The sequence below is a fragment of the Diceros bicornis genome (genome assembly GCF_020826845.1).
Source record: "Diceros bicornis minor isolate mBicDic1 chromosome 29 unlocalized genomic scaffold, mDicBic1.mat.cur SUPER_29_unloc_2, whole genome shotgun sequence".
NCBI classification, from domain to species: domain Eukaryota; kingdom Metazoa; phylum Chordata; class Mammalia; order Perissodactyla; family Rhinocerotidae; genus Diceros; species Diceros bicornis.
Genome location: NW_026690894.1, coordinates 150857 through 178559, shown reverse-complemented (window position 1 = coordinate 178559; position 27703 = coordinate 150857).

Here is a 27703-nt window from a genome sequence, read left to right as displayed (position 1 = left end):
CTCTGTTTCTCAAGTGGTTCCGATTGACTGAAGATATGCATGCAGGTTCCCAAAGAGACCGCTATAGAGAGTGCAGCTCCCAGACTCTCCCTCTATGGCAAAGAACCTGTCTGTCTGAGGACGTTCCTGAAAAATTTGTTGTTCATCTGGCGGGCGGAGGCCATTGCGTGCCAGAAGCAGAGAATCAGGACGGGTGTCCTTGGCTGCCTGAGTCTCTGGACAAATCTCGAACTACGTCCGAGGCCCAGCAGTGGCTTGCAGCTGCCAGAAAGACCAGTGTGGGCGTCCTTAGCGAGCCAGCGCCACCATCAATTTTTCACTTGAGCTCAGGGACCCCAGAATGCCTCTCGATGACGTTGAAGGCTAGTGAATGTTGGGCAGGAGCCCCCAGAATTTTTTCCATGATGCACTGGGGGCACCGGAACTGCTCCTGCCAGCCTGGAAAGGCTGCAGAGGAAACCGTCGTCCTCGTGCAGAATTTTCTATTTCCCTTCAAGTGCCCAGGAACTGCCATTGGCCAAAATGATGGTGCGAGGATGGCTTCCTAACTGTGCCTGAGCTGTTGAAAGTCTTCCAGGTCCCAATAGCGGTCTGCCACCAATTCGCCTGTCTCCCCTCAATGTCCTTGCTCCCTCTTCTCGCTTTTCCACGTCTTCCTTCCTGGCGTGGGCTTTAGAGTACTAACTACCAAGGTAGAGCAGAGTTAAATTTTCTAATGAATTGAGGTTCCCAGCTCAATTCCTTGTACCCAGGGAGCCCTAAGGAACATGTGACTGCACACTAGATGCTCAAGCAAGGTCGTCTGAATGTAGTATGGCGTGCTGTTTCCTGAAGGTGGTCCTGCTGAGACCCTATCGCCTCCTGTATACTTCTCTCAATGTCCTGAGAATACGCGAGTACTGTAGGCTTTCTGCGAGACCATGGGTGATCTTCAGGGAAACCCACTGTGTTTGTAGCGAGATGATGGTTGGCTGTCAGGGCTTGTGTGTCCTGTGCTTTCTTTCCCAGGCTGAGTGCTAGTGGAAGTGGGTCTTGAAAGAGCAGCATCAGCGTCCCCAGGGAACTTGTGAGAAATAGAAACAGATGGATCCTTCCTAGACATCCAAACTCCTAATTCCCTGGCGTTGAGTCTTGTACATTGAAGAAATTTCTGTGTGCACGAGACTGTGAAAAGGAGTATTAGCTAAAGTGTTCTCCACTCTGGGCTGCCATTTGAAATCCCCTAGGTCGATCTAGGGAATGCAGTCATCTCAGCACTGGCGTGTGGTTGTTCAGTGGTGGGCCTGCGTGAATGGGGTTGTCAGAATCTCTAAGAGAGTTATGGGGCAGGATGGAGGCCGTGAGACCAGACCAGGGCCTATGCCGAAAGGAGGGAAGTCTGTACCGGGTCCCAAGGAGACTGGAGCACTTCAGTAGCTATGGCAGGCTGGGGTATTGCCGAAATGTGCCATCTTGACTTTTCCCTTCTTTTTGGTGACCTTGTGCGTTCACCCAGGGGCTGCCCTCCTTGGAAGGCACAGAAGGCTGCAGACTGAAAGAAGCACTCGCCAACGGATGTCCTACAAGGAGGTAGGAGCAGTCATTTGTTCTTCCTATGGAAATGTTCCTTACCGAGGCATGGGAATTTTCTGGATCCTACTCAGAGCTTTTCCCGAATGAGAAAATGGAGATCACAGGTGACTCAGGTGAAATCTTTGCTCACCACCTCCAGTGGATCTCAAACTTTGCTGCCCACTGTTATCACGTCGGGAGATTTCCAAAGCTCCCAGTGCCCAGGCCGCAATAAACACACCCTCACTTTGCATCTCTTGCAGTAGGCTTCAGGCACAGGTATTTGCTAACCACCCTGCCCTGAGTCCCATGTGGGCCACCGTGCGAATAAGTCTGCAGGCACGCTTGTCTCACTGAAATCTGCCTAAGATTCCCTGGGGCTCACTGTCAAAATGCATGTAATGATGCCGTGGGGCTGAGTGTGCCTGAGAATCTGTGTTTCTAAAAAGCCCTAGGTCCTGCCAAACAGTGCTTCACCCAGTCACTTTAACTTGGATGAGTCAAAGAAATTTTTAAAATGGTCTGCATGCCTAGAAATCAAAAGTGCGTACCACAGGTCACCTTTGGGAGAATTTTATTAATAACAAAAGAACATTGTAAAACACAACTTTCTAATGACGTTTAATAACCCAAAGGAACAAAGCCATGAGAATATCCCGCATCAGGATTTCCACAGAAATAACCCCACAGAGTCAAAATATCTCATCCCAGGTCAGGGAAGTCTTTACAATTTGCCACGGACTCTTTTGAGCCCTTTACCCATTTTCCCCAAATTCTGAAATCGGAGGAGAGATACAGATCCATTTCCTATTATCTTTTAGTTGAGACCTTACCCCTGCAATCGAACTCACTAGTATCCAATGGATTTCAGTGTCAAACAACTTCCTATTCCAGTTTGATTACCGCCCTTTGAGTCGTCACTTCGGCTTCCATCATGAAAGAGGGCAGTGTTTGCCTGTGTGTTTCCACAAGCATCGCCTGGGCTTCCACCATGTGTAGCCAGAGCAGAGATGGGGAATGGCTGATTCGCGAGAAAAACCTTGCTCCTTGTGACTTCTCCTCCTCACTGGACAGTCAGTTCCAGGTGTCCTGGGGTGGGAGGACGTGTCTTCCTTGGCAGGAAGTGTCTCCCTCCGAGTCACTCTCTTCCGAGGAAGAGGAAACCTGGAGGTCATTCTCCAGGACACTCAGTGGGACTTGGGCACAGTGTCCCTCAGACGTCTCTTGTGTGAGAGGGCTCTGCCCGGGAGGGCTTGGCTTCTCAGCTGGAAGGCAGGAGGGAGCAGTCAGGAGTCTGGAGCTCCACCAGCCATTGTCTAATCTCCTGAAGAGCATTCTGAGGGGCTGGCCTGGGTCACGGTTCAGTGCTGGGCGATGGGCCACAGTGCAGGGCTGAGCGGTATTCAGGTGAGGTCTGTGGTGTGGAGGCGGGAGGTCAATGCTTTTCCCCTGGGCATGCATCTTTCTGGTCACCTGGCATCCCGCAGTGGGTCTCCGTCCAGTTGTCTGTGGTGGAGGCTGGGGAGTCTGGAAAACCCCCAGATGTGGTCTCTGAGTGCTCTTCTTAGGTGCTTGGAAGGGAGTGAGTCTCGGTTTCTTTGGGAGCGTCTGGAAAGCCTGCACTGGCACCTGGGAAGGTCTCTTGCCTGGCGCCTTGATGCTGATTTTGGCATCCCGGTCCACAGTAGGTCCAGCAGCCTGTGGGCTGGGATAGGAGTTGACATCCAGATACATGGCTTGTGCCTGGGGCTGGTGAGCGTGGCCCAGGCCATGTGTCTTAGAGGGAGCCTGGGGATCTTCCAGGGAGGAAAAATGGGGCTTCTTGTCCCTCAGCTGGACAATGAGGGTAGGATCAGGGGCAAAGTGCTTGAATGCTGCGTGAGGCGTGTCAGGGACAGGCACTTCCTGACCATTCTGAATTCCACGAGGTGAGAAGAGGCTCAGTTCAGGTCTTTGGATGGCAGACACTGCGGGTCCGCTGGACCTCACGTCAGGTGTCTTCGAAGGTGGCCTACATGTGAGACTGAGGCCCAGGGCAGATTTCCTCTCGCCTCTGTAGAGGGGTCTTGGCCTGTTTGCATGCTGGAAGACAAGACAAAGACACACAAAGACTACATATTAGAACGTCCTCACCAAGGGAGAGAAATTACAACTAACCCAATAAAATAGGTGAAAACCAGAACTTGTAACATGAAATTGAATATTATGAGATATAAAGGTATTGAGTTTAAAAATGATGAGGGACTCAACCTCAGTGGTGGCCAGGATAAAACAAACTGCACCGTCACCTTGCTACGTGTTTGCGGCAGGTAGGAGAATCGAAAGGTTCTTCCCAGTGTCTCTCTTGAAGGAAGTGTACATGAGCACTCTCCAAAATTTTTCTAGGGAATGTGCACAGCTCCTGCTGTTTTGGAGGCGGTTTCATGAGTAAGGAGTGTTGAGGAACAATTTGGGGGTGTGCACCACCATTGCAATGCTATCTCTTACATCAAGGATTCCACCTTGTGGAGACCTGTGATGAAAGCGCTTCCACAGCCCCCACCTGCATCTTGGTGACAGACATGCAAGGAGTAGTGCCAAACCCTAAACAGCAAGAAAAATGAGATCTGGCAAGTACACGAACTGATCACATTGGCTGGCATGGAATTGAAGAGTTCCCTCACAGAGAAGGGGGTTGAGGCAGATTGGGCTTCCCCCGAAGAGAACAAGAGGGGGCCCCAGGGGAGACTCACCCTCATGTAGTCACAGGACCCTGTCAATTCCTTCCAATTCGTCTGCGGACTCCCTTGAGCTCTCCTGGGAAATCTCTGCAGTAGAGCATTGCTGTGCTGCTCTTGTTGCCTGCAAACAAAAGCATGTCAAGTGCAGGGCACACAATTTCCTGGAGCCAGTTGGGACAGATATTCCTGTGTCCCAGGCTCCTTCAGTGTTGGGTTTTGAGACAGGTCGTGAAGCCCTGGGCCTTTGCCTCACCTCAGATTATTCCCCCAACTGCAGAGAACCCCGCGGGTTTTCTCATGCAGTCCTTTCCTTTTTCTCCATTGCTTCTCTCCCTGTCGTGGGGAGAATTCTGAAATGTTCCCCACCCCCTTGACTGACTCCCGAGGAGTTGAGTGAGCACCTGAGTGTGGACCCTGGAGGAGAGTGAGCTCCTATCTCGTTGTCTCCACCCCCCTGTCCTGGCCTGGAGGTGGCTGTGCACACCATGTGGAGCTGGGGAGACACGTGAGTCTCCTTGGATTTCAGCCCAAAGATTGGTTACAAGCTCCCAGGTTCCTCACCTTTGTCTTTGCTGCTTCTCTCTCTCTGGCTTCTGCAAGAGCCGTGGGTTTGGCTGCACCTGCAGATTCCCCGGTTTCACATTCTCCTTGCAAATACTGGAGCCCAAGGGCAGGGGGGCTATGGCCCCTTGCCAACGCTTCATGGGGCACCTGGTACTTCTTCTGTTGTGCCCAAAGGCTCCGCAGTCCTTGCACTTCACCTGTGGGTGGAGGAGGAAATGGTCTCCGAGTCAGCGGGAATCACAAGCACTTTTCCACAGTGAATAGAAGGACAGAGTTTGAGAGGTGAATATTGGTTTTGGAGAGGGGACAGGACATATGGCAGTAGCTGTGAGGACACTGAGCATATTAGGGTGCCTTCCAAAAGCTTCTGCTATGGATAGACAGTGGAGGAAGGATTGGAGCTCTCAAGGTGAGCAGATGAGTCATAAGTGAAGATTGAGGCAAAATCCAAGCTAGACAGGACAGCAAAGAGGAAGTGAGGTTGTTCCTCCGGGTCTGTGAATGGGCCTGTGCCTGGTGATGTGGTCTCAAGGCAAGAAATCGTCTCATGGGAAAGGACAAGGGAGTGCTGGCCACAGAAGTGGCCATGTTCAAACCCTGTCTCTGGATTCCATGCACATCCCTGGTGCCCCACAGACCCAAGCCTCCACGCTTACCCTGGGATCCTCCTCCTCTGGTAGGGGAGCCTTCTTTGCCGCCGGTCCCTTCACTTGCTTCTTGCCGTTCTGGACATTAGAGAGTCTGGAGGGCCCGTGCTGGGTGGAACGGCCCGCCATCTTCCTCACCTCCTTGGTTTGTCACCTCAGTGTTTCTGGGGACTTGATATTCGGATTTCCTGAATCAAAAGCAGAAGAAAACTTTCAGATTGACACAGAGACTAAAGTCCTCATGCACCTTCTTCTCCAAGTGGGGATGAAGGGACCTCATGAGCACTCAGTCAAAACACATTTCTCACAAGGTGATGTCTCCCTCCCAGAGATTTTGTCCTTCTCCCTGACTCCCTCGCCCGACAAAAGCTCGCTGCCCAAGACCAGACACGGGAGGCAGCCTTTGTCAATTTGCATTTCCATCCTTCAAAGAGTGATTTGAGAGACTTTGGTGAAGTCTATCACAATGCACTCTATTTGGACAAAGAAAGGCAAAATTTCCCCAGGTGTACACAATAATCCATGCCCCGGGAATGATGCAATGAATGCCGGGGCACACGTCTTGGAATGTCAAAAGCAAAGTAAGCTTTCCTATCGAAAACTGGAAGTTCCTCTTGGACACGAGAGGAGGCACTTTTCACATTCCAATTCAGATAGGAAAAATGTTTTCTCCTCTACTGGCCTGGAGACCTGCCAGGGTCAGCATGGTCAGAACTGTATTGTTTTATTTGTCATCTTCATGACCCTATTTTAACGACTTTCCAAGAAATCTGAACTGAATATGTTTGAACTAAGTGTGAACTAATCTATTGTCTAGGCTTTAAGGCCCATAGCCAAAGCCAGCGAGTTTCCATTCCTGCTCACTCACTGCCCCATGCACATCAGGGACTGGGGTCTATTTCCTCTGGAATTTGAACTTTGTCTGATAATGAGCATTGAAAAGGATGTATCTCATGGATCTCTTTCTCAAAATTCCTGTGAAAATTAAAGAATCAATACCCCTGTGCCTCAAGACACATCGCTCCCTCTTTTTCCTACTGTCCTCCCTCTCAGAGGGATCGTCAGAGGGGGCAGTTTGTAATGGAAACCCACCTGAAATCCAGTAGTGATCCTCCGGTCTGATTCTCTACAGCTGGGTTCAAGAACAGCTGCCCTGGATGGGATGCAGCTTCCAAGGTGCCTGCGGAAGGGTCAGAGGGGGAGTTTCCCTTCCGGGCAGGCTTTTATACTGATTCAAGGTCACGTGACCTCGTTAAGGGGAGCTCAGTCAATCCATCTCATCTACCCACCTTTGACGTAAGCAGGTCTTGAAGCCATAAACCGTCCTGTGTCGCTTAGCATTTTCAGGCATTTTAAAATGCCAGGCACTCCTGGGCATACTTTGAAGAATATCTGTTTTCTGTAAGGAAAAGAAACCTCTGTGCTAATGCCTCTATCTTTCTCCACTTTGCACTTTTGTTCTTGTGGCGAATTATGTGTAACGTGGTAGTTCTTCTTGGAAGGCATTGAAGTGTAGACTTCTACCGCCCTCAGTACATTCACCTCGTTGTGCAAACATCACCATCGTCCGTCTCCCCAGCTTTTCATATTCTGCAACTGAAAGTCCCTATCTATTAAACACCCACTCTTCATTCTTCCCTCCCTGCAGACCCCTCTTCCACCATTCTCCTTTCGATGTCTATGCATGGGACTGCTCTAGGAATCCACAGAGAAGGCATTGTGCGATCTGCGTCCTGCTGGGACTGGCTTCTTTTGCACTGTGTCTTGTGACTCAAGTAATTGTTCCTGCCAGGTCCCTTTGGTTGAGCCAGGCAGCTCCACTCGGCTCAGTCTCTTAGTCCTGTACTCGGTAGTATGTAGATGACGTGGGACTTTCTTTTTCTAGCCTCATCTCCCTTTGGTTGATATTTGTGTGACTTTCACAACTTCCCGCTAGTGGTCAGGCCCAGGAGACGGTTAGGCACAGGTCTGTGTTTTGATGATGGGACGGTTGGGAATGAAAATGCCCTGTGATCTCGTCTGGGGAGTTGCTCATTGATTCAAAGGGACCAGCTTGACCTCCAAAGCGGGTGACTATGTACAACCGCCAGTAACGTGGGTGGAGTGTCTCCGTTGTTCCAGATTATTGGTACCCTGGGGAGTTTCCGCAGTTTGTGGTTTGCAGAGGTTTGCAACCGTATGGACTTTGAAAATTGCATTACATTAATAATTTATGAACTTGGCAAAATGCCCTAGGTCCTGGCTCCGTAGCCACGGCTTGATCCCATCCTCCTGCCCTGGAACCTGGGCAGCAGGGGCCCCTCCCTGATCTCCCACCACAGCCTTGGGCCTCCTGGTGGCCTCTCCCCGCTCCAAGGATCGCGTGCCCCCCGTGATTCTCACACCACTGGCCTGAATTGCCCCTTACCCACCCTCCACGTAATTGGAGTAGCACTTGCCACTCTCACGACTGGCTTCCCAAGGCAGAATAAACTGCGTACTTTCGGAAAAATAAAGGTATCCCTTTCACACCAGGAATTATTCCAATTTGCATAGACTCTTTTTGGTTCTGTTCTTTTAATTCTTAATTTGTCAATTGCCTCCTCAGCATTGTAGAGAAAATCCCTTGGGATTTAGAGCGGAATCGATGAGAACTTATACGAGAAAGTGTTTTGTGTTGAATTTCCCCAACTAAGATATGTGTTAACTGCTCCTAATTTATACGGCCGTTTATTTCAATTAGGGGTATTTTATATTTTTCCTAAAACTCTACAGAGTTTTTCCTAGATTTCATATTTATAGCTCTTTCTTTGCAGAAGGAAGGATATTGTCAGTAACTCTTCTCCTCCATTGTAGTATTTTAGTTTATTGCTGTTAGACGTGAATGCTACCAATTTGGGAAGTTGGATTGCCGTAGTTGGAGTGTTGGTTGAAAGCAGCTGTTCGTTTCCAGACTTTTTCTCTGATTTTCCTAGGATGTGCCTCGTGGAGCATCGTATCACCAGCCAATACCAAAAAAGATTCAGGTGTAATTTCCAAGATTACACAGTGCCCTCATTTCTCATGTGTCATGGCCCTGGCAGTGTGTGCAGCACAGTGTGGAGAGGAAGCCAACCCTGGGGGCTCCTTCTCAGTTTCTCTGGCTTTGGAGGCAGGAAGTTGACCTGAAAGCCTCCTGTTGGGTAGACCAATGTGGAATGTTTCAGTCGACTGTAATTCTTGAAGAGAATCTGCACATTATTTGCCCTCCTCAGAGGCTGAGCATGATCTCCAATACTATAATGATGGGGAGTAGCATCATCGTTGGGTCGATGAAACCCATTGTTATCATTACTATTCACTGTTATTTTTATTATTTTACCTGTTGTCTTTATGGCTTATAGATCTGGTTATCTTTAGTCGACAATGACTAGCGTTTCTCTGTTTCTCAAATGGTTCCGATTGACTGAAGATATGCATGCAGGTTCCCAAAGAGACCGCTATAGAGAGTGCAGCTCCCAGACTCTCCCTCTATGGCAAAGAACCTGTCTGTCTGAGGACGTTCCTGAAAAATTTGTTGTTCATCTGGCGGGCGGAGGCCATTGCGTGCCAGAAGCAGAGAATCAGGACGGGTGTCCTTGGCTGCCTGAGTCTCTGGACAAATCTCGAACTACGTCCGAGGCCCAGCAGTGGCTTGCAGCTGCCAGAAAGACCAGTGTGGGCGTCCTTAGCGAGCCAGCGCCACCATCAATTTTTCACTTGAGCTCAGGGACCCCAGAATGCCTCTCGATGACGTTGAAGGCTAGTGAATGTTGGGCAGGAGCCCCCAGAATTTTTTCCATGATGCACTGGGGGCACCGGAACTGCTCCTGCCAGCCTGGAAAGGCTGCAGAGGAAACCGTCGTCCTCGTGCAGAATTTTCTATTTCCCTTCAAGTGCCCAGGAACTGCCATTGGCCAAAATGATGGTGCGAGGATGGCTTCCTAACTGTGCCTGAGCTGTTGAAAGTCTTCCAGGTCCCAATAGCGGTCTGCCACCAATTCGCCTGTCTCCCCTCAATGTCCTTGCTCCCTCTTCTCGCTTTTCCACGTCTTCCTTCCTGGCGTGGGCTTTAGAGTACTAACTACCAAGGTAGAGCAGAGTTAAATTTTCTAATGAATTGAGGTTCCCAGCTCAATTCCTTGTACCCAGGGAGCCCTAAGGAACATGTGACTGCACACTAGATGCTCAAGCAAGGTCGTCTGAATGTAGTATGGCGTGCTGTTTCCTGAAGGTGGTCCTGCTGAGACCCTATCGCCTCCTGTATACTTCTCTCAATGTCCTGAGAATACGCGAGTACTGTAGGCTTTCTGCGAGACCATGGGTGATCTTCACGGAAACCCACTGTGTTTGTAGCGAGATGATGGTTGGCTGTCAGGGCTTGTGTGTCCTGTGCTTTCTTTCCCAGGCTGAGTGCTAGTGGAAGTGGGTCTTGAAAGAGCAGCATCAGCGTCCCCAGGGAACTTGTGAGAAATAGAAACAGATGGATCCTTCCTAGACATCCAAACTCCTAATTCCCTGGCGTTGAGTCTTGTACATTGAAGAAATTTCTGTGTGCACGAGACTGTGAAAAGGAGTATTAGCTAAAGTGTTCTCCACTCTGGGCTGCCATTTGAAATCCCCTAGGTCGATCTAGGGAATGCAGTCATCTCAGCACTGGCGTGTGGTTGTTCAGTGGTGGGCCTGCGTGAATGGGGTTGTCAGAATCTCTAAGAGAGTTATGGGGCAGGACGGAGGCCGTGAGACCAGACCAGGGCCTATGCCGAAAGGAGGGAAGTCTGTCCCGGGTCCCAAGGAGACTGGAGCACTTCAGTAGCTATGGCAGGCTGGGGTATTGCCGAAATGTGCCATCTTGACTTTTCCCTTCTTTTTGGTGACCTTGTGCGTTCACCCAGGGGCTGCCCTCCTTGGAAGGCACAGAAGGCTGCAGACTGAAAGAAGCACTCACCAACGGATGTCCTACAAGGAGGTAGGAGCAGTCATTTGTTCTTCCTATGGAAATGTTCCTTACCGAGGCATGGGAGTTTTCTGGATCCTACTCAGAGCTTTTCCCGAATGAGAAAATGGAGATCACAGGTGACTCAGGTGAAATCTTTGCTCACCACCTCCAGTGGATCTCAAACTTTGCTGCCCACTGTTATCACGTCGGGAGATTTCCAAAGCTCCCAGTGCCCAGGCCGCAATAAACACACCCTCACTTTGCATCTCTTGCAGTAGGCTTCAGGCACAGGTATTTGCTAACCACCCCGCCCTGAGTCCCATGTGGGCCACCGTGCGAATAAGTCTGCAGGCACGCTTGTCTCACTGAAATCCGCCTAAGATTCCCTGGGGCTCACTGTCAAAATGCATGTAATGATGCCGTGGGGCTGAGTGTGCCTGAGAATCTGTGTTTCTAAAAAGCCCTAGGTCCTGCCAAACAGTGCTTCACCCAGTCACTTTAACTTGGATGAGTCAAAGAAATTTTTAAAATGGTCTGCATGCCTAGAAATCAAAAGTGCGTACCACAGGTCACCTTTGGGAGAATTTTATTAATAACAAAAGAACATTTTAAAACACAACTTTCTAATGACGTTTAATAACCCAAAGGAACAAAGCCATGAGAATATCCCGCATCAGGATTTCCACAGAAATAACCCCACAGAGTCAAAATATCTCATCCCAGGTCAGGGAAGTCTTTACAATTTGCCACGGACTCTTTTGAGCCCTTTACCCATTTTCCCCAAATTCTGAAATCGGAGGAGAGATACAGATCCATTTCCTATTATCTTTTAGTTGAGACCTTACCCCTGCAATCGAACTCACTAGTATCCAATGGATTTCAGTGTCAAACAACTTCCTATTCCAGTTTGATTACCGCCCTTTGAATCGTCACTTCTGCTTCCATCATGAAAGAGGGCAGTGTTTGCCTGTGTGTTTCCACAAGCATCGCCTGGGCTTCCACCATGTGTAGCCAGAGCAGAGATGGGGAATGGCTGATTCGCGAGAAAAACCTTGCTCCTTGTGACTTCTCCTCCTCACTGGACAGTCAGTTCCAGGTGTCCTGGGGTGGGAGGACGTGTCTTCCTTGGCAGGAGGTGTCTCCCTCCGAGTCACTCTCTTCCGAGGAAGAGGAAACCTGGAGGTCATTCTCCAGGACACTCAGTGGGACTTGGGCACAGTGTCCCTCAGACGTCTCTTGTGTGAGAGGGCTCTGCCCGGGAGGGCTTGGCTTCTCAGCTGGAAGGCAGGAGGGAGCAGTCAGGAGTCTGGAGCTCCACCAGCCATTGTCTAATCTCCTGAAGAGCATTCTGAGGGGCTGGCCTGGGTCACGGTTCAGTGCTGGGCGATGGGCCACAGTGCAGGGCTGAGCGGTATTCAGGTGAGGTCTGTGGTGTGGAGGCGGGAGGTCAATGCTTTTCCCCTGGGCATGCATCTTTCTGGTCACCTGGCATCCCGCAGTGGGTCTCCGTCCAGTTGTCCGTGGTGGAGGCTGGGGAGTCTGGAAAACCCCCAGATGTGGTCTCTGAGTGCTCTTCTTAGGTGCTTGGAAGGGAGTGAGTCTCGGTTTCTTTGGGAGCGTCTGGAAAGCCTGCACTGGCACCTGGGCAGGTCTCTTGCCTGGTGCCTTGATGCTGATTTTGGCATCCCGGTCCACAGTAGGTCCAGCAGCCTGTGGGCTGGGATAGGAGTTGACATCCAGATACATGGCTTGTGCCTGGGGCTGGTGAGTGTGGCCGAGGCCATGTGTCTTAGAGGGAGCCTGGGGATCTTCCAGGGAGGAAAAATGGGGCTTCTTGTCCCTCAGCTGGACAATGAGGGTAGGATCCGGGGCAAAGTGCTTGAATGCTGCGTGAGGCGTGTCAGGGACAGGCACTTCCGGACCATTCTGAATTCCACGAGGTGAGAAGAGGCTCAGTTCAGGTCTTTGGATTGCAGACACTGCGGGTCCGCTGGACCTCACGTCAGGTGTCTTCGAAGGTGGCCTACATGTGAGACTGAGGCCCAGGGCAGATTTCCTCTCGCCTCTGTAGAGGGGTCTTGGCCTGTTTGCATGCTGGAAGACAAGACAAAGACACACAAAGAGTACATATTAGAACGTCCTCACCAATGGAGATTAATTACAACTAACCCAATAAAATAGGTGAAAACCAGAACTTGTAACATGAAATTGAATATTATGAGATATAAAGGTGTTGAGTTTAAAAATGATGAGGGACTCAACCTCAGTGGTGGCCAGGATAAAACAAAGTGCACCGTCAACTTGCTACGTGTTTGCAGCAGGTAGGAGAATCGAAAGGTTCTTCCCAGTGTCTCTCTTGAAGGAAGTGTACATGAGCACTCTCCAAAATTTTTCTAGGGAATGTGCACAGCTCCTGCTGTTTTGGAGGCGGTTTCATGAGTAAGGAGTGTTGAGGAACAATTTGGGGGTGTGCACCACCATTGCAATGCTATCTCTTACATCAAGGATTCCACCTTGTGGAGACCTGTGATGAAAGCGCTTCCACAGCCCCCACCTGCATCTTGGTGACAGACATGCAAGGAGTAGTGCCAAACCCTAAACAGCAAGAAAAATGAGATCTGGCAAGTACACGAACTGATCACATTGGCTGGCATGGAATTGAAGAGTTCCCTCACAGAGAAGGGGGTTGAGGCAGATTGGGCTTCCCCCGAAGAGAACAAGAGGGGGCCCCAGGGGAGACTCACCCTCATGTAGTCACAGGACCCTGTCAATTCCTTCCAATTCGTCTGCGGACTCCCTTGAGCTCTCCTGGGAAATCTCTGCAGTAGAGCATTGCTGTGCTGCTCTTGTTGCCTGCAAACAAAAGCATGTCAAGTGCAGGGCACACAATTTCCTGGAGCCAGTTGGGACAGATATTCCTGTGTCCCAGGCTCCTTCAGTGTTGGGTTTTGAGACAGGTCGTGAAGCCCTGGGCCTTTGCCTCACCTCAGATTATTCCCCCAACTGCAGAGAACCCCGCGGGTTTTCTCATGCAGTCCTTTCCTTTTTCTCCATTGCTTCTCTCCCTGTCGTGGGGAGAATTCTGAAATGTTCCCCACCCCCTTGACTGACTCCCGAGGAGTTGAGTGAGCACCTGAGTGTGGACCCTGGAGGAGAGTGAGCTCCTATCTCGTTGTCTCCACCCCCCTGTCCTGGCCTGGAGGTGGCTGTGCACACCATGTGGAGCTGGGGAGACACGTGAGTCTCCTTGGATTTCAGCCCAAAGATTGGTTACAAGCTCCCAGGTTCCTCACCTTTGTCTTTGCTGCTTCTCTCTCTCTGGCTTCTGCAAGAGCCGTGGGTTTGGCTGCACCTGCAGATTCCCCGGTTTCACATTCTCCTTGCAAATACTGGAGCCCAAGGGCAGGGGGGCTATGGCCCCTTGCCAACGCTTCATGGGGCACCTGGTACTTCTTCTGTTGTGCCCAAAGGCTCCGCAGTCCTTGCACTTCACCTGTGGGTGGAGGAGGAAATGGTCTCCGAGTCAGCGGGAATCACAAGCACTTTTCCACAGTGAATAGAAGGACAGAGTTTGAGAGGTGAATATTGGTTTTGGAGAGGGGACAGGACATATGGCAGTAGCTGTGAGGACACTGAGCATATTAGGGTGCCTTCCAAAAGCTTCTGCTATGGATAGACAGTGGAGGAAGGATTGGAGCTCTCAAGGTGAGCAGATGAGTCATAAGTGAAGATTGAGGCAAAATCCAAGCTAGACAGGACAGCAAAGAGGAAGTGAGGTTGTTCCTCCGGGTCTGTGAATGGGCCTGTGCCTGGTGATGTGGTCTCAAGGCAAGAAATCGTCTCATGGGAAAGGACAAGGGAGTGCTGGCCACAGAAGTGGCCATGTTCAAACCCTGTCTCTGGATTCCATGCACATCCCTGGTGCCCCACAGACACAAGCCTCCACGCTTACCCTGCGATCCTCCTCCTCTGGTAGGGGAGCCTTCTTTGCCGCCGGTCCCTTCACTTGCTTCTTGCCGTTCTGGACATTAGAGAGTCTGGAGGGCCCGTGCTGGGTGGAACGGCCCGCCATCTTCCTCACCTCCTTGGTTTGTCACCTCAGTGTTTCTGGGGACTTGATATTCGGATTTCCTGAATCAAAAGCAGAAGAAAACTTTCAGATTGACACAGAGACTAAAGTCCTCATGCACCTTCTTCTCCAAGTGGGGATGAAGGGACCTCATGAGCACTCAGTCAAAACACATTTCTCACAAGGTGATGTCTCCCTCCCAGAGATTTTGTCCTTCTCCCTGACTCCCTCGCCTGACAAAAGCTCACTGCCCAAGACCAGACACGGGAGGCAGCCTTTGTCAATTTGCATTTCCATCCTTCAAAGAGTGATTTGAGAGACTTTGGTGAAGTCTATCACAATGCACTCTATTTGGACAAAGAAAGGCAAAATTTCCCCAGGTGTACACAATAATCCATGCCCCGGGAATGATGCAATGAATGCCGGGGCACACGTCTTGGAATGTCAAAAGCAAAGTAAGCTTTCCTATCGAAAACTGGAAGTTCCTCTTGGACACGAGAGGAGGCACTTTTCACATTCCAATTCAGATAGGGAAAATGTTTTCTCCTCTACTGGCCTGGAGACCTGCCAGGGTCAGCATGGTCAGAACTGTATTGTTTTATTTGTCATCTTCATGACCCTATTTTAACGACTTTCCAAGAAATCTGAACTGAATATGTTTGAACTAAGTGTGAACTAATCTATTGTCTAGGCTTTAAGGCCCATAGCCAAAGCCAGCGAGTTTCCATTCCTGCTCACTCACTGCCCCATGCACATCAGGGACTGGGGTCTATTTCCTCTGGAATTTGAACTTTGTCTGATAATGAGCATTGAAAAGGATGTATCTCATGGATCTCTTTCTCAAAATTCCTGTGAAAATTAAAGAATCAATACCCCTGTGCCTCAAGACACATCGCTCCCTCTTTTTCCTACTGTCCTCCCTCTCAGAGGGATCGTCAGAGGGGGCAGTTTGTAATGGAAACCCACCTGAAATCCAGTAGTGATCCTCCGGTCTGATTCTCTACAGCTGGGTTCAGGAACAGCTGCCCTGGATGGGATGCAGCTTCCAAGGTGCCTGTGGAAGGGACAGAGGGGGAGTTTCCCTTCCGGGCAGGCTTTTATACTGATTCAAGGTCACGTGACCTCGTTAAGGGGAGCTCAGTCAATCCATCTCATCTACCCACCTTTGACGTAAGCAGGTCTTGAAGCCATAAACCGTCCTGTGTCGCTTAGCATTTTCAGGCATTTTAAAATGCCAGGCACTCCTGGGCATACTTTGAAGAATATCTGTTTTCTGTAAGGAAAAGAAACCTCTGTGCTAATGCCTCTATCTTTCTCCACTTTGCACTTTTGTTCTTGTGGCGAATTATGTGTAACGTGGTAGTTCTTCTTGGAAGGCATTGAAGTGTAGACTTCTACCGCCCTCAGTACATTCACCTCGTTGTGCAAACATCACCATCGTCCGTCTCCCCAGCTTTTCATATTCTGCAACTGAAAGTCCCTATCTATTAAACACCCACTCTTCATTCTTCCCTCCCTGCAGACCCCTCTTCCACCATTCTCCTTTCGATGTCTATGCATGGGACTGCTCTAGGAATCCACAGAGAAGGCATTGTGCGATCTGCGTCCTGCTGGGACTGGCTTCTTTTGCACTGTGTCTTGTGACTCAAGTAATTGTTCCTGCCAGGTCCCTTTGGTTGAGCCAGGCAGCTCCACTCGGCTCAGTCTCTTAGTCCTGTACTCGGTAGTATGTAGATGACGTGGGACTTTCTTTTTCTAGCCTCATCTCCCTTTGGTTGATATTTGTGTGACTTTCACAACTTCCCGCTAGTGGTCAGGCCCAGGAGACGGTTAGGCACAGGTCTGTGTTTTGATGATGGGACGGTTGGGAATGAAAATGCCCTGTGATCTCGTCTGGGGAGTTGCTCATTGATTCAAAGGGACCAGCTTGACCTCCAAAGCGGGTGACTATGTACAACCGCCAGTAACGTGGGTGGAGTGTCTCCGTTGTTCCAGATTATTGGTACCCTGGGGAGTTTCCGCAGTTTGTGGTTTGCAGAGGTTTGCAACCGTATGGACTTTGAAAATTGCATTACATTAATAATTTATGAACTTGGCAAAATGCCCTAGGTCCTGGCTCCGTAGCCACGGCTTGATCCCATCCTCCTGCCCTGGAACCTGGGCAGCAGGGGCCCCTCCCTGATCTCCCACCACAGCCTTGGGCCTCCTGGTGGCCTCTCCCCGCTCCAAGGATCGCGTGCCCCCCGTGATTCTCACACCACTGGCCTGAATTGCCCCTTACCCACCCTCCACGTAATTGGAGTAGCACTTGCCACTCTCACGACTGGCTTCCCAAGGCAGAATAAACTGCGTACTTTCGGAAAAATAAAGGTATCCCTTTCACACCAGGAATTATTCCAATTTGCATAGACTCTTTTTGGTTCTGTTCTTTTAATTCTTAATTTGTCAATTGCCTCCTCAGCATTGTAGAGAAAATCCCTTGGGATTTAGAGCGGAATCGATGAGAACTTATACGAGAAAGTGTTTTGTGTTGAATTTCCCCAACTAAGATATGTGTTAACTGCTCCTAATTTATACGGCCGTTTATTTCAATTAGGGGTATTTTATATTTTTCCTAAAACTCTACAGAGTTTTTCCTAGATTTCATATTTATAGCTCTTTCTTTGCAGAAGGAAGGATATTGTCAGTAACTCTTCTCCTCCATTGTAGTATTTTAGTTTATTGCTGTTAGACGTGAATGCTACCAATTTGGGAAGTTGGATTGCCGTAGTTGGAGTGTTGGTTGAAAGCAGCTGTTCGTTTCCAGACTTTTTCTCTGATTTTCCTAGGATGTGCCTCGTGGAGCATCGTATCACCAGCCAATACCAAAAAAGATTCAGGTGTAATTTCCAAGATTACACAGTGCCCTCATTTCTCATGTGTCATGGCCCTGGCAGTGTGTGCAGCACAGTGTGGAGAGGAAGCCAACCCTGGGGGCTCCTTCTCAGTTTCTCTGGCTTTGGAGGCAGGAAGTTGACCTGAAAGCCTCCTGTTGGGTAGACCAATGTGGAATGTTTCAGTCGACTGTAATTCTTGAAGAGAATCTGCACATTATTTGCCCTCCTCAGAGGCTGAGCATGATCTCCAATACTATAATGATGGGGAGTAGCATCATCGTTGGGTCGATGAAACCCATTGTTATCATTACTATTCACTGTTATTTTTATTATTTTACCTGTTGTCTTTATGGCTTATAGATCTGGTTATCTTTAGTCGACAATGACTAGCGTTTCTCTGTTTCTCAAATGGTTCCGATTGACTGAAGATATGCATGCAGGTTCCCAAAGAGACCGCTATAGAGAGTGCAGCTCCCAGACTCTCCCTCTATGGCAAAGAACCTGTCTGTCTGAGGACGTTCCTGAAAAATTTGTTGTTCATCTGGCGGGCGGAGGCCATTGCGTGCCAGAAGCAGAGAATCAGGACGGGTGTCCTTGGCTGCCTGAGTCTCTGGACAAATCTCGAACTACGTCCGAGGCCCAGCAGTGGCTTGCAGCTGCCAGAAAGACCAGTGTGGGCGTCCTTAGCGAGCCAGCGCCACCATCAATTTTTCACTTGAGCTCAGGGACCCCAGAATGCCTCTCGATGACGTTGAAGGCTAGTGAATGTTGGGCAGGAGCCCCCAGAATTTTTTCCATGATGCACTGGGGGCACCGGAACTGCTCCTGCCAGCCTGGAAAGGCTGCAGAGGAAACCGTCGTCCTCGTGCAGAATTTTCTATTTCCCTTCAAGTGCCCAGGAACTGCCATTGGCCAAAATGATGGTGCGAGGATGGCTTCCTAACTGTGCCTGAGCTGTTGAAAGTCTTCCAGGTCCCAATAGCGGTCTGCCACCAATTCGCCTGTCTCCCCTCAATGTCCTTGCTCCCTCTTCTCGCTTTTCCACGTCTTCCTTCCTGGCGTGGGCTTTAGAGTACTAACTACCAAGGTAGAGCAGAGTTAAATTTTCTAATGAATTGAGGTTCCCAGCTCAATTCCTTGTACCCAGGGAGCCCTAAGGAACATGTGACTGCACACTAGATGCTCAAGCAAGGTCGTCTGAATGTAGTATGGCGTGCTGTTTCCTGAAGGTGGTCCTGCTGAGACCCTATCGCCTCCTGTATACTTCTCTCAATGTCCTGAGAATACGCGAGTACTGTAGGCTTTCTGCGAGACCATGGGTGATCTTCACGGAAACCCACTGTGTTTGTAGCGAGATGATGGTTGGCTGTCAGGGCTTGTGTGTCCTGTGCTTTCTTTCCCAGGCTGAGTGCTAGTGGAAGTGGGTCTTGAAAGAGCAGCATCAGCGTCCCCAGGGAACTTGTGAGAAATAGAAACAGATGGATCCTTCCTAGACATCCAAACTCCTAATTCCCTGGCGTTGAGTCTTGTACATTGAAGAAATTTCTGTGTGCACGAGACTGTGAAAAGGAGTATTAGCTAAAGTGTTCTCCACTCTGGGCTGCCATTTGAAATCCCCTAGGTCGATCTAGGGAATGCAGTCATCTCAGCACTGGCGTGTGGTTGTTCAGTGGTGGGCCTGCGTGAATGGGGTTGTCAGAATCTCTAAGAGAGTTATGGGGCAGGACGGAGGCCGTGAGACCAGACCAGGGCCTATGCCGAAAGGAGGGAAGTCTGTCCCGGGTCCCAAGGAGACTGGAGCACTTCAGTAGCTATGGCAGGCTGGGGTATTGCCGAAATGTGCCATCTTGACTTTTCCCTTCTTTTTGGTGACCTTGTGCGTTCACCCAGGGGCTGCCCTCCTTGGAAGGCACAGAAGGCTGCAGACTGAAAGAAGCACTCACCAACGGATGTCCTACAAGGAGGTAGGAGCAGTCATTTGTTCTTCCTATGGAAATGTTCCTTACCGAGGCATGGGAGTTTTCTGGATCCTACTCAGAGCTTTTCCCGAATGAGAAAATGGAGATCACAGGTGACTCAGGTGAAATCTTTGCTCACCACCTCCAGTGGATCTCAAACTTTGCTGCCCACTGTTATCACGTCGGGAGATTTCCAAAGCTCCCAGTGCCCAGGCCGCAATAAACACACCCTCACTTTGCATCTCTTGCAGTAGGCTTCAGGCACAGGTATTTGCTAACCACCCCGCCCTGAGTCCCATGTGGGCCACCGTGCGAATAAGTCTGCAGGCACGCTTGTCTCACTGAAATCCGCCTAAGATTCCCTGGGGCTCACTGTCAAAATGCATGTAATGATGCCGTGGGGCTGAGTGTGCCTGAGAATCTGTGTTTCTAAAAAGCCCTAGGTCCTGCCAAACAGTGCTTCACCCAGTCACTTTAACTTGGATGAGTCAAAGAAATTTTTAAAATGGTCTGCATGCCTAGAAATCAAAAGTGCGTACCACAGGTCACCTTTGGGAGAATTTTATTAATAACAAAAGAACATTTTAAAACACAACTTTCTAATGACGTTTAATAACCCAAAGGAACAAAGCCATGAGAATATCCCGCATCAGGATTTCCACAGAAATAACCCCACAGAGTCAAAATATCTCATCCCAGGTCAGGGAAGTCTTTACAATTTGCCACGGACTCTTTTGAGCCCTTTACCCATTTTCCCCAAATTCTGAAATCGGAGGAGAGATACAGATCCATTTCCTATTATCTTTTAGTTGAGACCTTACCCCTGCAATCGAACTCACTAGTATCCAATGGATTTCAGTGTCAAACAACTTCCTATTCCAGTTTGATTACCGCCCTTTGAATCGTCACTTCTGCTTCCATCATGAAAGAGGGCAGTGTTTGCCTGTGTGTTTCCACAAGCATCGCCTGGGCTTCCACCATGTGTAGCCAGAGCAGAGATGGGGAATGGCTGATTCGCGAGAAAAACCTTGCTCCTTGTGACTTCTCCTCCTCACTGGACAGTCAGTTCCAGGTGTCCTGGGGTGGGAGGACGTGTCTTCCTTGGCAGGAGGTGTCTCCCTCCGAGTCACTCTCTTCCGAGGAAGAGGAAACCTGGAGGTCATTCTCCAGGACACTCAGTGGGACTTGGGCACAGTGTCCCTCAGACGTCTCTTGTGTGAGAGGGCTCTGCCCGGGAGGGCTTGGCTTCTCAGCTGGAAGGCAGGAGGGAGCAGTCAGGAGTCTGGAGCTCCACCAGCCATTGTCTAATCTCCTGAAGAGCATTCTGAGGGGCTGGCCTGGGTCACGGTTCAGTGCTGGGCGATGGGCCACAGTGCAGGGCTGAGCGGTATTCAGGTGAGGTCTGTGGTGTGGAGGCGGGAGGTCAATGCTTTTCCCCTGGGCATGCATCTTTCTGGTCACCTGGCATCCCGCAGTGGGTCTCCGTCCAGTTGTCCGTGGTGGAGGCTGGGGAGTCTGGAAAACCCCCAGATGTGGTCTCTGAGTGCTCTTCTTAGGTGCTTGGAAGGGAGTGAGTCTCGGTTTCTTTGGGAGCGTCTGGAAAGCCTGCACTGGCACCTGGGCAGGTCTCTTGCCTGGTGCCTTGATGCTGATTTTGGCATCCCGGTCCACAGTAGGTCCAGCAGCCTGTGGGCTGGGATAGGAGTTGACATCCAGATACATGGCTTGTGCCTGGGGCTGGTGAGTGTGGCCGAGGCCATGTGTCTTAGAGGGAGCCTGGGGATCTTCCAGGGAGGAAAAATGGGGCTTCTTGTCCCTCAGCTGGACAATGAGGGTAGGATCCGGGGCAAAGTGCTTGAATGCTGCGTGAGGCGTGTCAGGGACAGGCACTTCCGGACCATTCTGAATTCCACGAGGTGAGAAGAGGCTCAGTTCAGGTCTTTGGATTGCAGACACTGCGGGTCCGCTGGACCTCACGTCAGGTGTCTTCGAAGGTGGCCTACATGTGAGACTGAGGCCCAGGGCAGATTTCCTCTCGCCTCTGTAGAGGGGTCTTGGCCTGTTTGCATGCTGGAAGACAAGACAAAGACACACAAAGACTACATATTAGAACGTCCTCACCAATGGAGATTAATTACAACTAACCCAATAAAATAGGTGAAAACCAGAACTTGTAACATGAAATTGAATATTATGAGATATAAAGGTGTTGAGTTTAAAAATGATGAGGGACTCAACCTCAGTGGTGGCCAGGATAAAACAAACTGCACCGTCAACTTGCTACGTGTTTGCAGCAGGTAGGAGAATCGAAAGGTTCTTCCCAGTGTCTCTCTTGAAGGAAGTGTACATGAGCACTCTCCAAAATTTTTCTAGGGAATGTGCACAGCTCCTGCTGTTTTGGAGGCGGTTTCATGAGTAAGGAGTGTTGAGGAACAATTTGGGGGTGTGCACCACCATTGCAATGCTATCTCTTACATCAAGGATTCCACCTTGTGGAGACCTGTGATGAAAGCGCTTCCACAGCCCCCACCTGCATCTTGGTGACAGACATGCAAGGAGTAGTGCCAAACCCTAAACAGCAAGAAAAATGAGATCTGGCAAGTACACGAACTGATCACATTGGCTGGCATGGAATTGAAGAGTTCCCTCACAGAGAAGGGGGTTGAGGCAGATTGGGCTTCCCCCGAAGAGAACAAGAGGGGGCCCCAGGGGAGACTCACCCTCATGTAGTCACAGGACCCTGTCAATTCCTTCCAATTCGTCTGCGGACTCCCTTGAGCTCTCCTGGGAAATCTCTGCAGTAGAGCATTGCTGTGCTGCTCTTGTTGCCTGCAAACAAAAGCATGTCAAGTGCAGGGCACACAATTTCCTGGAGCCAGTTGGGACAGATATTCCTGTGTCCCAGGCTCCTTCAGTGTTGGGTTTTGAGACAGGTCGTGAAGCCCTGGGCCTTTGCCTCACCTCAGATTATTCCCCCAACTGCAGAGAACCCCGCGGGTTTTCTCATGCAGTCCTTTCCTTTTTCTCCATTGCTTCTCTCCCTGTCGTGGGGAGAATTCTGAAATGTTCCCCACCCCCTTGACTGACTCCCGAGGAGTTGAGTGAGCACCTGAGTGTGGACCCTGGAGGAGAGTGAGCTCCTATCTCGTTGTCTCCACCCCCCTGTCCTGGCCTGGAGGTGGCTGTGCACACCATGTGGAGCTGGGGAGACACGTGAGTCTCCTTGGATTTCAGCCCAAAGATTGGTTACAAGCTCCCAGGTTCCTCACCTTTGTCTTTGCTGCTTCTCTCTCTCTGGCTTCTGCAAGAGCCGTGGGTTTGGCTGCACCTGCAGATTCCCCGGTTTCACATTCTCCTTGCAAATACTGGAGCCCAAGGGCAGGGGGGCTATGGCCCCTTGCCAACGCTTCATGGGGCACCTGGTACTTCTTCTGTTGTGCCCAAAGGCTCCGCAGTCCTTGCACTTCACCTGTGGGTGGAGGAGGAAATGGTCTCCGAGTCAGCGGGAATCACAAGCACTTTTCCACAGTGAATAGAAGGACAGAGTTTGAGAGGTGAATATTGGTTTTGGAGAGGGGACAGGACATATGGCAGTAGCTGTGAGGACACTGAGCATATTAGGGTGCCTTCCAAAAGCTTCTGCTATGGATAGACAGTGGAGGAAGGATTGGAGCTCTCAAGGTGAGCAGATGAGTCATAAGTGAAGATTGAGGCAAAATCCAAGCTAGACAGGACAGCAAAGAGGAAGTGAGGTTGTTCCTCCGGGTCTGTGAATGGGCCTGTGCCTGGTGATGTGGTCTCAAGGCAAGAAATCGTCTCATGGGAAAGGACAAGGGAGTGCTGGCCACAGAAGTGGCCATGTTCAAACCCTGTCTCTGGATTCCATGCACATCCCTGGTGCCCCACAGACACAAGCCTCCACGCTTACCCTGCGATCCTCCTCCTCTGGTAGGGGAGCCTTCTTTGCCGCCGGTCCCTTCACTTGCTTCTTGCCGTTCTGGACATTAGAGAGTCTGGAGGGCCCGTGCTGGGTGGAACGGCCCGCCATCTTCCTCACCTCCTTGGTTTGTCACCTCAGTGTTTCTGGGGACTTGATATTCGGATTTCCTGAATCAAAAGCAGAAGAAAACTTTCAGATTGACACAGAGACTAAAGTCCTCATGCACCTTCTTCTCCAAGTGGGGATGAAGGGACCTCATGAGCACTCAGTCAAAACACATTTCTCACAAGGTGATGTCTCCCTCCCAGAGATTTTGTCCTTCTCCCTGACTCCCTCGCCTGACAAAAGCTCACTGCCCAAGACCAGACACGGGAGGCAGCCTTTGTCAATTTGCATTTCCATCCTTCAAAGAGTGATTTGAGAGACTTTGGTGAAGTCTATCACAATGCACTCTATTTGGACAAAGAAAGGCAAAATTTCCCCAGGTGTACACAATAATCCATGCCCCGGGAATGATGCAATGAATGCCGGGGCACACGTCTTGGAATGTCAAAAGCAAAGTAAGCTTTCCTATCGAAAACTGGAAGTTCCTCTTGGACACGAGAGGAGGCACTTTTCACATTCCAATTCAGATAGGGAAAATGTTTTCTCCTCTACTGGCCTGGAGACCTGCCAGGGTCAGCATGGTCAGAACTGTATTGTTTTATTTGTCATCTTCATGACCCTATTTTAACGACTTTCCAAGAAATCTGAACTGAATATGTTTGAACTAAGTGTGAACTAATCTATTGTCTAGGCTTTAAGGCCCATAGCCAAAGCCAGCGAGTTTCCATTCCTGCTCACTCACTGCCCCATGCACATCAGGGACTGGGGTCTATTTCCTCTGGAATTTGAACTTTGTCTGATAATGAGCATTGAAAAGGATGTATCTCATGGATCTCTTTCTCAAAATTCCTGTGAAAATTAAAGAATCAATACCCCTGTGCCTCAAGACACATCGCTCCCTCTTTTTCCTACTGTCCTCCCTCTCAGAGGGATCGTCAGAGGGGGCAGTTTGTAATGGAAACCCACCTGAAATCCAGTAGTGATCCTCCGGTCTGATTCTCTACAGCTGGTTTCAGGAACAGCTGCCCTGGATGGGATGCAGCTTCCAAGGTGCCTGTGGAAGGGACAGAGGGGGAGTTTCCCTTCCGGGCAGGCTTTTATACTGATTCAAGGTCACGTGACCTCGTTAAGGGGAGCTCAGTCAATCCATCTCATCTACCCACCTTTGACGTAAGCAGGTCTTGAAGCCATAAACCGTCCTGTGTCGCTTAGCATTTTCAGGCATTTTAAAATGCCAGGCACTCCTGGGCATACTTTGAAGAATATCTGTTTTCTGTAAGGAAAAGAAACCTCTGTGCTAATGCCTCTATCTTTCTCCACTTTGCACTTTTGTTCTTGTGGCGAATTATGTGTAACGTGGTAGTTCTTCTTGGAAGGCATTGAAGTGTAGACTTCTACCGCCCTCAGTACATTCACCTCGTTGTGCAAACATCACCATCGTCCGTCTCCCCAGCTTTTCATATTCTGCAACTGAAAGTCCCTATCTATTAAACACCCACTCTTCATTCTTCCCTCCCTGCAGACCCCTCTTCCACCATTCTCCTTTCGATGTCTATGCATGGGACTGCTCTAGGAATCCACAGAGAAGGCATTGTGCGATCTGCGTCCTGCTGGGACTGGCTTCTTTTGCACTGTGTCTTGTGACTCAAGTAATTGTTCCTGCCAGGTCCCTTTGGTTGAGCCAGGCAGCTCCACTCGGCTCAGTCTCTTAGTCCTGTACTCGGTAGTATGTAGATGACGTGGGACTTTCTTTTTCTAGCCTCATCTCCCTTTGGTTGATATTTGTGTGACTTTCACAACTTCCCGCTAGTGGTCAGGCCCAGGAGACGGTTAGGCCCAGGTCTGTGTTTTGATGATGGGACGGTTGGGAATGAAAATGCCCTGTGATCTCGTCTGGGTAGTTGCTCATTGATTCAAAGGGACCAGCTTGACCTCCAAAGCGGGTGACTATGTACAACCGCCAGTAACGTGGGTGGAGTGTCTCCGTTGTTCCAGATTATTGGTACCCTGGGGAGTTTCCGCAGTTTGTGGTTTGCAGAGGTTTGCAACCGTATGGACTTTGAAAATTGCATTACATTAATAATTTATGAACTTGGCAAAATGCCCTAGGTCCTGGCTCCGTAGCCACGGCTTGATCCCATCCTCCTGCCCTGGAACCTGGGCAGCAGGGGCCCCTCCCTGATCTCCCACCGCAGCCTTGGGCCTCCTGGTGGCCTCTCCCCGCTCCAAGGATCGCGTGCCCCCCGTGATTCTCACACCACTGGCCTGAATTGCCCCTTACCCACCCTCCACGTAATTGGAGTAGCACTTGCCACTCTCACGACTGGCTTCCCAAGGCAGAATAAACTGCGTACTTTCGGAAAAATAAAGGTATCCCTTTCACACCAGGAATTATTCCAATTTGCATAGACTCTTTTTGGTTCTGTTCTTTTAATTCTTAATTTGTCAATTGCCTCCTCAGCATTGCAGAGAAAATCCCTTGGGATTTAGAGCGGAATCGATGAGAACTTTTAGGAGAAAGTGTTTTGTGTTGAATTTCCCCAACAAAGATATGTGTTAACTGCTCCTAATTTATACGGCCGTTTATTTCAATTAGGGGTATTTTATATTTTTCCTAAAACTCTACAGAGTTTTTCCTAGATTTCATATTTATAGCTCTTTCTTTGCAGAAGGAAGGATATTGTCAGTAACTCTTCTCCTCCATTGTAGTATTTTAGTTTATTGCTGTTAGACGTGAATGCTAACAATTTGGGAAGTTGGATTGCCGTAGTTGGAGTGTTGGTTGAAAGCAGCTGTTCGTTTCCAGACATTTTCTCTGATTTTGCTAGGATGTGCCTCGTGGAGCATCGTATCACCAGCCAATACCAAAAAAGATTCAGGTGTAATTTCCAAGAGTACACAGTGCCCTCATTTCTCATGTGTCATGGCCCTGGCAGTGTGCGCAGCACAGTGTGGAGAGGAAGCCAACCCTGGGGGCTCCTTCTCAGTTTCTCTGGCTTTGGAGGCAGGAAGTTGACCTGAAAGCCTCCTGTTGGGTAGACCAATGTGGAATGTTTCAGTCGACTGTAATTCTTGAAGAGAATCTGCACATTATTTGCCCTCCTCAGAGGCTGAGCTTGATCTCCAATACTATAATGATTGGGAGTAGCATCATCGTTGGGTCGATGAAACCCATTGTTATCATTACTATTCACTGTTATTTTTATTATTTTACCTGTTGTCTTTATGGCTTATAGATCTGGTTATCTTTAGTCGACAATGACTAGCGTTTCTCTGTTTCTCAAGTGGTTCCGATTGACTGAAGATATGCATGCAGGTTCCCAAAGAGACCGCTATAGAGAGTGCAGCTCCCAGACTCTCCCTCTATGGCAAAGAACCTGTCTGTCTGAGGACGTTCTTGAAAAATTTGTTGTTCATCTGGCGGGCGGAGGCCATTGCGTGCCAGAAGCAGAGAATCAGGACGGGTGTCCTTGGCTGCCTGAGTCTCTGGACAAATCTCGAACTACGTCCGAGGCCCAGCAGTGGCTTGCAGCTGCCAGAAAGACCAGTGTGGGCGTCCTTAGCGAGCCAGCGCCACCATCAATTTTTCACTTGAGCTCAGGGACCCCAGAATGCCTCTCGATGACGTTGAAGGCTAGTGAATGTTGGGCAGGAGCCCCCAGAATTTTTTCCATGATGCACTGGGGGCACCGGAACTGCTCCTGCCAGCCTGGAAAGGCTGCAGAGGAAAGCGTCGTCCTCGTGCAGAATTTTCTATTTCCCTTCAAGTGCCCAGGAACTGCCATTGGCCAAAATGATGGTGCGAGGATGGCTTCCTAACTGTGCCTGAGCTGTTGAAAGTCTTCCAGGTCCCAATAGCGGTCTGCCACCAATTCGCCTGTCTCCCCTCAATGTCCTTGCTCCCTCTTCTCGCTTTTCCACGTCTTCCTTCCTGGCGTGGGCTTTAGAGTACTAACTACCAAGGTAGAGCAGAGTTAAATTTTCTAATGAATTGAGGTTCCCAGCTCAATTCCTTGTACCCAGGGAGCCCTAAGGAACATGTGACTGCACACTAGATGCTCAAGCAAGGTCGTCTGAATGTAGTATGGCGTGCTGTTTCCTGAAGGTGGTCCTGCTGAGACCCTATCGCCTCCTGTATACTTCTCTCAATGTCCTGAGAATACGCGAGTACTGTAGGCTTTCTGCGAGACCATGGGTGATCTTCACGGAAACCCACTGTGTTTGTAGCGAGATGATGGTTGGCTGTCAGGGCTTGTGTGTCCTGTGCTTTCTTTCCCAGGCTGAGTGCTAGTGGAAGTGGGTCTTGAAAGAGCAGCATCAGCGTCCCCAGGGAACAT